This window comes from Eriocheir sinensis, unplaced genomic scaffold (genome assembly GCF_024679095.1).
Source record: "Eriocheir sinensis breed Jianghai 21 unplaced genomic scaffold, ASM2467909v1 Scaffold1492, whole genome shotgun sequence".
Lineage (NCBI taxonomy): Eukaryota > Metazoa > Arthropoda > Malacostraca > Decapoda > Varunidae > Eriocheir > Eriocheir sinensis.
Window position 1 is genome coordinate 32,344 of NW_026110842.1, and position 13,291 is coordinate 45,634.

The window sequence follows — 13,291 nt, forward strand, 5'->3', positions numbered from 1 at the left end:
CACAAAAACACAAAGTTATGTTAAGAAAGGAGAGAGAAAAGGAGAGAGAGAGAGAGAGAGAGAGAGAGAGAGAGAGAGAGGATAGAGAGAGAGAGAGAGAGAGAGAGAGAAGGAGAGAGGGAGAGAGGGAGAGAGAGAGACGAAGATGAAAAGGACAAAGAAAGGAAGAAAGAGAAATTATATGAATGACGGGGAGTCAGAGTTGAAAATATACTATGGAAGATGGCGATGATGGGAAAGTCGTTACGTGAAATTCGCTACACCTGCTTCCTTGCCCCAACCCCCCACCCCACCCCACCCTCCTCTAGCAGATGTGTTAGGTATCTCCACTCTCCCGCGTTAGGCGAACAAAGCTGAGCCCTGGTGGGGAACGGCTTAACGTCACGGTGTTGACTCGTCTCTGTTGCGGGATGATGGTACATTTCTCGTGAGAATGAGAAGCAATGCTTTGTGTAAACAGTGTGGGAGACGAAAGTCGTTTAGTGGATCGTGTCGGTCGTGCGTCGACAGTGACCGCCGTGGAAATGACTCTTTGATTAAACATTGTGGGAGACGTTTCACATCTCTCCTTCCGTCCATGAGTGTTCTTCACCACGAGTTAACAATGCAGAAAAACTCTGTGAAAGCTGTGGAATGGTATTCGGTGAGATACATCTGCATCCCCTCCCCCCTTTCCCGCGTTTTTCCGAGCGTCAAGATAGAGAATTAAACTACCACCGCGATAGTCTTTATATAAGGAATAGTTAAAATTAGTGGGATTTTATGATTTTTATTGATATCTAGTGAGAAACTAACATGCCAAAATCTTATATTAGCTTAATGCAGGTCGATTATTTTTCGTTTGTGTTAAATCCAAACTTAATCCAGTCTGAATAGTTAAACCATTACATGAACACAATAAATTTTGAATTACACTCTAAAAATACATCTTAATTCTGGATGAGGGGGATAATTCAGACAAGTTATAGTACACACATATGGCATACATGATAATAATAATAATAATAATAATAATAATAATAATAATAATAATAATAATAATAATAATAACATTGTTAAAATGCATCTTAATTCTGGATGAGGGGGATTCAGACAAGTTATAGTACACACATATGGTATACATGATAATAATAATAATAATAATAATAATAATAATAATAATAATAATAATAATATTGCAACGTTCTGTGGATCATATGTACGTTTCTATTACCTAGTTACCACGTCCCCATCACCTTTTAAGAACCCTTTTACTACATCCCATTACGCCAATGCTATGTATTGGTACCTTTAATGTGCATATTCCCACAACCTATCTGATAATCGGGGGGGGGGGCTTCGTGGTGCAGTGGTTAGCACACTCGGCTCATAACCGAGAGAGACCGGGTTCGATTCCCGGGCGGAGTGGAAAAATTTTGCTGGTATTAAACCTTCCCATACTCATATCCTTGAGCATGCGAAGACAATGAAGTGTAAAAAAAAACTTGCTTTTTTATCTCGTAAAGGAAGAAATACAATCACAAAGGAGTAGGTCAAGTAGGTCATTGCGTTTTTTTTGTGTGTGTGTTTTTGCTACGTTACTGTTACCTTTAGCGTGAATATTGCCACATTCTTCCTACTAAGCATACCATTACCTTTCTGCTACGTTTCTTGCAACGGTTCCTTCTATTACCTGTGTCATACATCATATCTTCGTTAACTGCTCACAGTCACATAACCATAAATTTTACTTTTCGTTAATGCATATAAACGACGCTGAAAATCAATGTAGTTACACTTGAAGATGAGATGATCGTAAAAATCTAACTTGTTCTTAGTCAGCAAATGAGCAAAGATAAGACAAGACAAGACATTCTTAACTTATTATATTTTATTCATACTTTTCTCCTTTCTCTTTTTTGCGTGTGTGGGGCGGAAATCAGTATATGCAATCCAATATAACATTTATTTAGAACATGTCAAAGTGCTAATTATTGAAAGGGTGATTTTTTTTTTCTATTTGAAAATACAAAACAAAAAACAGACATATAGTTCGCTAGTTAAGGCACTTGTTCTTTCCAGACATTATGGAAATGATTTTGATGACGGTAAAATCTTGAACTCCATATAAGCATTGTAACGCTGTTACCTTCACTAATTCCACACATTCATTTGCTTACGGGAGGATATAATAAGAAAGAAAAGATAGTTATACTCTGAGCTTTCAGAAAAATAGGTAATTTAACTACAACTTTAACTATATTTTTGTCCTCGACTCTTAACAAAAAAAACTCCCATAACATGACACACAATTCTCAAAATGAATCTTAAGTACATTAGGAAGCAGAGTACGCACTTTTTAGGGGGTATAGAAAAATGATTTTGCTGGGATTAAACCTTCCCATACTCATATCCTTGAGCATGCGAAGACAATGGTGTGAAAAAAAAAATTATAAAAAAAAATACACTCATCACATTTTTTTCTACCCAAATGTTCGATCCCACCCACACTATGAATGGCGAAAAAAAAAAAAAAAATAGGTATTGCTCGTAAAGGAAGAAATACAATCACAAAGGAGTAAGTCAAGCTGTCAATAACACCAACAAAAACGACAAAAAAAAAGATATACTTTCCCCTGAAATAAAATGATCTTATCGAGCAAATATATTATAATATTTTACCTAATTCATTAAGGACAAGGTCAACAATACCAAGGGATTATAGTGGGTCCTATTAGAGTAGTGTGGAATGGAACCAAACCACAGTAAACCACAGGATTAGGTCAACAATAGAAGTGTATCTCCAAGCTCCTATTAGAAAGTAGTATGTAATGGAACCCAAACACCAGGAAACCATGGAGTTAATGTGATCAACGCATGATACTCAGATATGGAGGAAAATTAGAGAACCATATTTTTTTTTATCAATTAATGTGACCAGTAATGTTAATTTTTATAACCAGAGACCAATGAGGACTAAAATATTTATGTATTTCTGTATCGCCAGAACACTTTAAACCTAGAGAAAGGACGCGGGATAACCATGTGCCTGAACCGGGCCTTCAGAGAAAACTTATCAAAACGTACTGGAGGAAACCAATTAGTTAATGTATGGAAGGGTATTAGTGACATGTCATCATGTATAACTAAGGTGGGCAGAACTCACTCTCTTATGTAGCGTATTATTAATCTTTTCACCTGTTGATGATCATTACCAAAGGGAATACACACTAAATAAATAGAAGATAAGTGAATGTAAAACAAGTACCAAATTAAGCATGTTAGAAACCAGACAGGCTCTACAGTATTCCGGACATACAGGCTGACAATCAATGATCTAGCATTGTTGAAACCGACAGCTTAATAGGGAATATATTACTGGATTACCTTATCCTAATCTTAGCGTATCCTATGCATCATCAAATATTGTATGCAGAGAAAATAAAGCAGTTACCAAATGACTAGCAGATTAGACTGAAAATAAAGGAGTACGACGAGCACATATCGATTTTGGTTACGCATAATATCAAAATATAAAAAAAATTCAATAATTCAGATCAGGTATGTAAAAGGGAATTGCTGCTTAAAAACTAAATACATGGAATTCACAGTATATACAGTACATTGAGTAAAACTACAGAAAAAAAAAAGTAAATAAAACAATAAACATTACGTTTCAATGAGTATTGTTCATATAAATTATTGCTGGAAGACTCCGATTATTGAAAAAAATCACCATCCTATACTTGTGAACACTATGATCAGTAGTTCTTAATACCAGTATTTCATGATGTTTAATTAATTAGGGTGAATATTTCTATTACCGCTTTTCCTTTTGGAATTTTATTCTTCCACTTGATAGTTTTAAACACTTTTGAGTGTTTTGATGTCTCATTTGTTGTGAAAATGAATAATAACCATAATATGACAATTGGGGAGATTGTATTACTCACGCGCCGACATCTCGTTTTCTACTCAGCCAACTGCTCTTTTGTTGCTATACGTTACATGTTACGTTACGTTACGTCACGTTACATAATGCGTTATATATTTTCTACTGCCCTTTAAACCTTCCGTAAAAAAGAACATTGGGAGTGTATAGATGAAAACAACGGTAAATCTTTCCTCTATTCGCGGGTTCTCTTTTTTTTTCTTTCTATTTTTTTCCATTGACAGAATTTAAGCTCTTTAGTGTTTTGAAGCATCATTTGTTGTGGAAATGAATACTACTAGCCGTTTTATGACCACGTCAACGGAGTTAAGATTGGTGATACCTCAATATACTCAAAAAGGCTTAACAATTATCAAATGGAAGAAAAAAAAAAAAAACAGGAAATAATAATAAAGGAAAGAAATATCAAAGTGTGAAAATAGACATGAAATGTTGAAATGGGCGTGACCATGATGTCTCAATAGGACTTAAAGCATACCTAGCATAGCCTATCCATCTATCTGACATGGTTATATTATAGTTAATATTCATTGCACAACAAATGACACCTCAAAACACTCAAAAGGGTTTAAAACTATCGAATGGAAGAAAAAAAGGTGCATTACCAATAGAAGCGCTGAAGTCATCCTCAAGCTTTACTTAGCACTAGTTAGAGTTCATCTCGATTATGTGGTTCAGTTTTGGTCAGTCCATTAAGAATGGGTATCAAGATGTTAGAATCTGTACAGAGTAAGATGAAAAAAAGTGATTCAAAGGACGGAAAACTTTCCATATGAGGATAGACTTTAGCATTTAAATCTGCATTCTCTAGAGAAGCGAAGGTTACGAGAAGACGTGACTGACATTTATAAAGGGATGAAGGGCTTTAATAGGGTTTTTTGTTGTTAAATAGTCGGGTAATGCATGTAACAGTGGGTTTAAGATAGATAAATTCAGATTCAACAAAGACACAGACAAGCATTGGTTTACCAAAAGAGGTGTGGATGAGTGGAATAGGCTTGGCAGTCATGCTGTGCGTGACAGTATCATAAATACATTCAAGAAGAACTTGAATAAATTCATGGCTAGTGAGGTAAGCTGGAGTTAGGCACACAGGAGATGCCTTGTCGGTCGGTCTCATGCAATTTTTTTTCTTTTTTTCTGTACAGATTCTAACATCTTGATACCCATTCTTAATGGACTGACCAAAACTGAACCACATAATCGAGATGAACTCTAACTAGTGCTAAGTAAAGCTTGAGGATGACTTCAGCGCTTCTATTGGTAATGCACCTTTTTTTCTTCCATTCGATAGTTTTAAACCCTTTTGAGTGTTTTGAGGTGTCATTTGTTGTGCAATGAATATTAACTATAATATAACCATGTCAGATAGATGGATAGGCTATGCTAGGTATGCTTTAAGTCCTATTGAGACATCATGGTCACGCCCATTTCAACATTTCATGTCTATTTTCACACTTTGATATTTCTTTCCTTTATTATTATTTCCTGTTTTTTTTTTTTTTCTTCCATTTGATAATTGTTAAGCCTTTTTGAGTATATTGAGGTATCACCAATCTTAACTCCGTTGACGTGGTCATAAAACGGCTAGTAGTATTCATTTCCACAACAAATGATGCTTCAAAACACTAAAGAGCTTAAATTCTGTCAATGGAAAAAATAGAAAGAAAAAAAAAGAGAACCCGCGAATAGAGGAAAGATTTACCGTTGTTTTCATCTATACACTCCCAATGTTCTTTTTTACGGAAGGTTTAAAGGGCAGTAGAAAATATATAACGCATTATGTAACGTGACGTAACGTAACGTAACATGTAACGTATAGCAACAAAAGAGCAGTTGGCTGAGTAGAAAACGAGATGTCGGCGCGTGAGTAATACAATCTCCCCAATTGTCATATTATGGTTATTATTCATTTTCACAACAAATGAGACATCAAAACACTCAAAAGTGTTTAAAACTATCAAGTGGAAGAATAAAATTCCAAAAGGAAAAGCGGTAATAGAGGAAATATTCACCCTAATTGAATTAAAGATCATGAAATACTGGTATTAAGAACTACTGATCATAGTGTTCACAAGTGGGAGGATTTATTTTTCAATAATCAAAGTCTTCCAGGAAGAATTTATATGAACAATATTCATTGAAACGTAATGTTTATTGGTTTATTAATTTTTTTTTCTGTAATTTTACTCAGTTTACTGTATATACTGTGAATTCCATGTATTTAGTTTTTGACCCGCAATTCCCTTTTACATACCTGATCCTAATCAATGAACTTTTTTTTATCTTTTGATACTATGTGCAACCAAAATTGATATGTACTTGTCGTACTCTTTTATTTTCAGTTTAATTTGCTAGTCATTTGGTAACTCCTTTATTTTCTCTGCATACAATATTTGATGATGCATAGGATACGCTAAGATTAGGATAAGGTAATCCAGTAATATATTCCCTATTAAGCTGTCGGTTTCAACAATGCTAGATCATTGATTGTCAGCCTGTATGTCCGGAATACTGTAGAGCCTGTCTGGTTTCTAACATGCTTAATTTGGTACTTGTTTTACATTCACTTATCTTCTATTTATTTAGTGTGTATTCCCTTTTGGTAATGATCATCAACAGGTGAAAAGATTAATAATACGCTAAGCACATAAGAGAGTGAGTTCTGCCCACCTTAGTTATACATGATGACTTGTCACTAATACCCTTCCATACATTAACTAATTGGTTTCCTCCAGTACGTTTTGATAAGTTTTCTGAAGGCCCGGTTCAGGCACATGGTTATCCCGCGTCCTTTCTCTAGGTTTAAAGTGTTCTGGCGATACAGAAATACATAAATATTTTAGTCCTCATTGGTCTCTGGTTATAAAAATTAACATTACTGGTCACATTAATTGATAAAAAAAATATGGTTCTCTAATTTTCCTCCATATCTGAGTATCATGCGTTGATCACATTAACTCCATGGTTTCCTGGTGTTTGGGTTCCATTACATACTACTTTCTAATAGGAGCTTGGAGATACACTTCTATTGTTGACCTAATCCTGTGGTTTACTGTGGTTTGGTTCCATTCCACACTACTCTAATAGGACCCACTATAATCCCTTGGTATTGTTGACCTTGTCCTTAATGAATTAGGTAAAATATTATAATATATTTGCTCGATAAGATCATTTTATTTCAGGGGAAAGTATATCTTTTTTTTTTTGTCGTTTTTGTTGGTGTTATTGACAGCTTGACTTACTCCTTTGTGATTGTATTTCTTCCTTTACGAGCAATACCTAGTTTTTTTTTTTTTTTTTCGCCATTCATAGTGTGGATGTGATCGAACATTTGGGTAGAAAAAAATGTGATGAGTGTATTTTTTTTTTTATAATTTTTTTTTTTTCACACCATTGTCTTCGCATGCTCAAGGATATGAGTATGGGAAGGTTTAATCCCAGCAAAATCATTTTTCTATACCCCCTAAAAAGTGCGTACTCTGCTTCCTAATGTACTTAAGATTCATTTTGAGAATTGTGTGTCATGTTATGGGAGTTTTTTTTTTTAAGAGTCTAGGAAAAAAATATAGTTAAAGTTGTAGTTAAATTACCTATTTTTCTGAAAGCTCAGAGTATAACTATCTTTTCTTTCTTATTATATCCTCCCGTAAGCAAATGAAAGTGTGGAATTAGTGAAGGTAACAGCGTTACAATGCTTATATGGAGTTCAAGATTTTACCGTCATCAAAATCATTTCCATAATGTCTGGAAAGAACAAGTGCCTTAACTAGCGAATTATATGTCTGTTTTTTGTTTTTTTCAAATAGAAAAAAAAAAAATCACCCTTTCAATAATTAGCACTTTGACATGTTCTAAATAAATGTGTTATATTGGATTGCATATACTGATTTCCGCCCCACACACACAAAAAAAGAGAAAGGAGAAAAGTATGAATAAAATATAATAAGTTAAGAATGTCTTGTCTTATCTTTGCTCATTTGCTGACTAAGAACAAGTTAGATTTTTACGATCATCTCATCTTCAAGTGTAACTACATTGATTTTCAGCGTCGTTTATATGCATTAACGAAAAGTAAAATTTATGGTTATGTGACTGTGAGCAGTTAACGAAGATATGATGTATGACACAGGTAATAGAAGGAACCGTTGCAAGAAACGTAGCAGAAAGGTAATGGTGTGCTTAGTAGGAAGAATGTGGCAATATTCACGCTAAAGGTAACAGTAACGTAGCAAAAACACACACACAAAAAAAACGCAATGACCTACTTGACCTACTCCTTTGTGATTGTATTTCTTCCTTTACGAGATAAAAAAGCAAGTTTTTTTTTACACTTCATTGTCTTCGCATGCTCAAGGATATGAGTATGGGAAGGTTTAATACCAGCAAAATTTTTCCACTCCGCCCGGGAATCGAACCCGGTCTCTCTCGGTTATGAGCCGAGTGTGCTAACCACTGCACCACGAAGCCTGATTATCAGATAGGTTGTGGGAATATGCACATTAAAGGTACCAATACATAGCATTGGCGTAATGGGATGTAGTAAAAGGGTTCTTAAAAGGTGATGGGGACGTGGTAACTAGGTAATAGAAACGTACATATGATCCACAGAACGTTGCAATATTATTATTATTATTATTATTATTATTATTATTATTATTATTATTATTATTATTATTATTATTATTATTATTATCATGTATACCATATGTGTGTACTATAACTTGTCTGAATCCCTCTCATCCAGAATTAAGATGCATTTTAACAGTGTTATTATTATTATTATTATTATTATTATTATTATTATTATTATTATTATTATTATTATCATGTATGCCATGTGTGTGTACTATAATTTGTCTGAATTATCCCTCATCCAGAATTAAGATGTATTTTTACAGTGTAATTCAAAATTTATTGTCTCCATGTAATGGTTTAACAGTTCAGACTAGATTAAGTTCGAATTTAAGACAAAATAAAAATAATCTACGTGCATTAAGCTAATATAATTTTTTTACATGTTAGTTTCTCACTAGATATTAATAAAAAATCATAAATCCCACTAATTTTAATTATTCCCTTATATAAAGACTATCGCGGTGGTAGTTTAATTCTCTATCTTGACGCTCGAAAACGCGGAAAGGGGAGGGATGCAGATGTATCTCACGAATACCATTCCACAGCTACTGTTGGTGAGTTTTTCTGCATTGTTAACTGTGGTGAAGAACACTAGTGGACAAGGAGAGATGGAAACGTCTCCCACAATGTTTAATCAAAGAGTCATTTCCACGGCGGTCACTGTCGACGCACGACCGACACGATCCACTAAACGACTTTCGTCTCCCACACTACTGTTTACAACAAAGCATTGTACCTCATTCTCACAGAGAAATGGTGCTCATCATCCCGCAACAGAGACGAGTCAACACCGTGACGTTAGCCGTTCTCACCAGGGCTCAGCTTGTTCTGCCTAACGACTTTCCCTTCATCGCCATCTTTATATTTTCAACTGATGACAGTGTTTGCAAGATGGCGCTGCAAGGATCCAAAATCATTTAAATGGCTGTCATTTCGTCATTTTTGTCCAATTTTATATTGTCTCTCTCTCTCTCTAAGGTTTTTGGGGTCTAATCTCTCTCTCTTAGCAATAAAAGATTGCAGATCCTCAAATTATTGAGCTATCAACTTTTTCAATTAATAAAATGATAATTCTGTTCGAACAAAATTTATCTGACAGCATTTAGAAATTCAGAAAACTACAATGACACTTTTTTAGTGAGCAAACACATTCTAAATTTGCAGTCACTTTGTTGGTGTAACTAAAGAACCATGAAGTCATTCATTTTAAGGGAGAGTCCTCATTTTCACTCTCTGTGTCGTCGTCTTCGTCATCGGTGTCATCCAAAGCGGCATCCTGGAGGGCTTTGTTAAGAGGATTGCAACAGTTTAGACTGGAGTCGACACTGCAATTGCAGAAGGTACTGCAAGCAATATCATTTTTGCGGCACAAGCACCTCCTAGTGGAACATACGTCTGTTGATAGATTCTTCAACAAAGATCGTGTAAACTGTAGAGTGGCGTCGCCTCTGTCAAAAGCTCTTGCAACCACTGACAAAACACAAGAAACAGTAACGTTGATCATTTGTGCGTGCGAGTAAACATTGCAAAGTCAATTTAAATATATCTGTCACTACAGACCTCCCGGGCAATCACTCGATGACGACCTTGAAATGTACAGCGTCTTAAGTCACTTAATAACAGCGACTCTGAGACTTTAACTCTCCATATCGACTGGGCGACACTGTCAGAAGGTGAGTCACACATAGGAATGATCAAATTTCTAGAGGAAAATTATCTAAGCCAAATGGTTTCCCAAACTGTCGACAAAATAATATTGACCTTTGTTATAACGACCAGAAACTACACTAGTCAATGTCACGGTAGGAGAACACTGGGTTCTTGCGATCATAAACTATGCGCGCGTCGACATTAAAGTTCAACATCAGTGACTGAAAATAAAGTAAGGTGCCCAATTTCAAAAGAGCTAACTTCGTAGAAATCCGACAAAACTAACAGAAATAGCAACTATCAGATGACGGCAATGCAGAGGACGCCTGGCTAAACTTTTAAAATCACTTACTCACTCAGCAGGCACATTTGTCCCCTTGTGCGAAGCGAATTAACACTAATAAAGTCCACCTTGGTTTAATAGCGAAATTAAACACTCAGTCAAGGAGAAAATTGACTTACAGGTTAAAGAAAGACCAAAGCACGCCCGAAAACATTAGACTTTACAATGATGCAAGGCGACGAGTAAAAAGATTAGTGCATCAGGCAAAGCGTAGATATGAAGAAAATATTGCAGCCAACTGTAAAAATAATCCGAAATCCTTCTTCAGTTACATAAACAACAGAAAGGCGATCAGAAGTGGAATTGGACCTTTAACAAACAGCGACGGTGCACTAGTGACTGACAGCCAACACGTTGCAAACCTATTAAATAATTACTTTTCCTCGGTGTTTAATAATAACAGTCCTCCCACCACCACCACCAACACCAGTACTAATGTAAATCCCGAACATGCATTGTCTAACTTTGAAATAAAACCCGATGAAGTCCTTAAAGCCCTCAAATCACTTAAAACATATAAAAGTCCTGGACCTGATAAAGTATATCCAACTCTGCTGAAAGAAACAAAGTGCGAAATACTCTTCTCCCTCACAACCGTATTCAATATGTCCTTGCGACAAGGCATTGTCCCTTTAGATTGGAAAAAGGCTAACGTGACACCGATTTTTAAGAAAGGAGACAAAAAAGTACCAGGTAATTACAGGCCCATTAGTCTAACTTCGGTTGTAGGTAAGCTACTTGAGGGCATAATTAGAGACAAAATTATGAGTTACCTTGAAAGCCACTCATTAATTGGAGACTCACAACATGGCTTCCGAAACAAAAGATCCTGCCTATCAAATCTATTAACCTTTTATAACGACCTCTTCACTGTTTATGACGTAACCAAATCACTGGACGTAGTCTATCTTGATTTCCAGAAAGCGTTTGATAAAGTCCCGCATCATAAATTACTTTACAAATTAAAGCAAATAGGTATTGACGGTCAGGTAAAACAATGGATCGCGAATTGGTTGAGCAACAGACAACAAAGAGTAGTGATTGACGGATTTAACTCAGAGTGGGCGCCGGTCACTAGTGGCGTCCCTCAGGCTCGGTTCTGGCCCAGTGCTCTTCATTCTTTACATCAACGACGTGGATGTTGGACTCAATAACCGCATTAGTAAATTTGCAGACGACACAAAGATTGGCAACTCGGTTCTCACTGACGAAGACAGGCAAAGCCTCCAAGAGGATTTGGACAAAATTTCAACTTGGTCGGATAGATGGAGATGCCCTTTAACGTAGACAAGTGCCAGGTCCTTCAAGTTGGAACGAGGAATAAGAAGTTTGATTACGAAATGCGGCGTTAAACTCAAAAGCGTTCAATGCGTCAAGGACTTGGGGTCAAAATAGCGTCAAACCTCAAATTCTCACAGCAATGCATCGATGCAGCAAATAAAGCGAACAGAATGTTGGGCTTCATTAAAAGAAACTTTTTATTTAAGAATAAAGATGTAATACTCCCGCTCTACAACAGTTTAGTCAGACCCCACTTGGAATATGCGGTACAGTTTTGGTCTCCCCACCATGCAAAGAATATTGCTAAATTAGAAGGTGTTCAGCGTCGGGCAACGAAAATTATCCCTTCCTTGCGCAACAAATCCTACGAAGAAAGGCTTTCTACCCTTAACATGTTCTCTCTTGAGAAACGTCGCCTCCGAGGAAAATTGATGGAATGTTTTAAAATACTTAATGGTTTCACGAATGTAGACAGATCAACATTGTTTATGATCGATGACACTTTGCGCACGAGGAACAATGGCGTAAAACTCAGATGTAGACAAGTAAATTCAGACTGCACCAAATTTTTCTTCACGCACAGTTGCTGTCCATATACAGGGGCCTTGTCCGCCCTCGTATGGAGTATGCATCTCATGTGTGGGGGGGCTCCACTCACACAGCTCTTCTGGACAGAGTGGAGGCAAAGGCTCTTCGTCTCATCAGCTCTCCTCCTCATACTGATAGTCTTCTACCTCTTAAATTCCGCCGCAATGTTGCCTCTCTTTCTATCTTCTATCGATATTTCCACCCTGACTGCTCTTCTGAACTTGCTAACTGCATGCCTCCCCCCCTCCCGCGGCCCCGCTGCACTCGACTTTCTACTCATGCTCATCCCTATACTGTCCAAACCCCTTATGCAAGAGTTAACCAGCATCTTCACTCTTTCATCCCTCACGCTGGTAAACTCTGGAACAATCTTCCTTCATCTGTATTTCCTCCTGCCTACGACTTGAACTCTTTCAAGAGGAGGGTATCAGGACACCTCTCCTTCCGAAACTGACCTATCTTTCGGCCACCTCTTTGGATTCTTTTTAGGAGCAGCGAGTAACGGGCTTTTTTTTATTAATGTTTACTTTTTGGTGCCCTTGAGCTGTCTCCTTTGCTGTAAAAAAAAACAAAAAAAAAAAAAAACAACGTTGTAGTGCGAGAATGGAATAAGCTCCCACCATCAGTGGTCCAGTGTAACACGATTGACTCCTTCAAAAATAAGCTCGACCGTCACCTCCTTCAACTTAATATCAACTAGAGTAGAAGTGCAACGTTTTGGAGTCTTCTGATTAATGTAAAATCACTTAGGTTTAAGGACAGACCACCAAGTCTGGACCATGGGGTCTGTGTGGTCTGATTTTCTATGTAAATCTATGTAAATCTCTCTCTCTCTCTCTCTCTCTCTCTCTCTCTCTCTC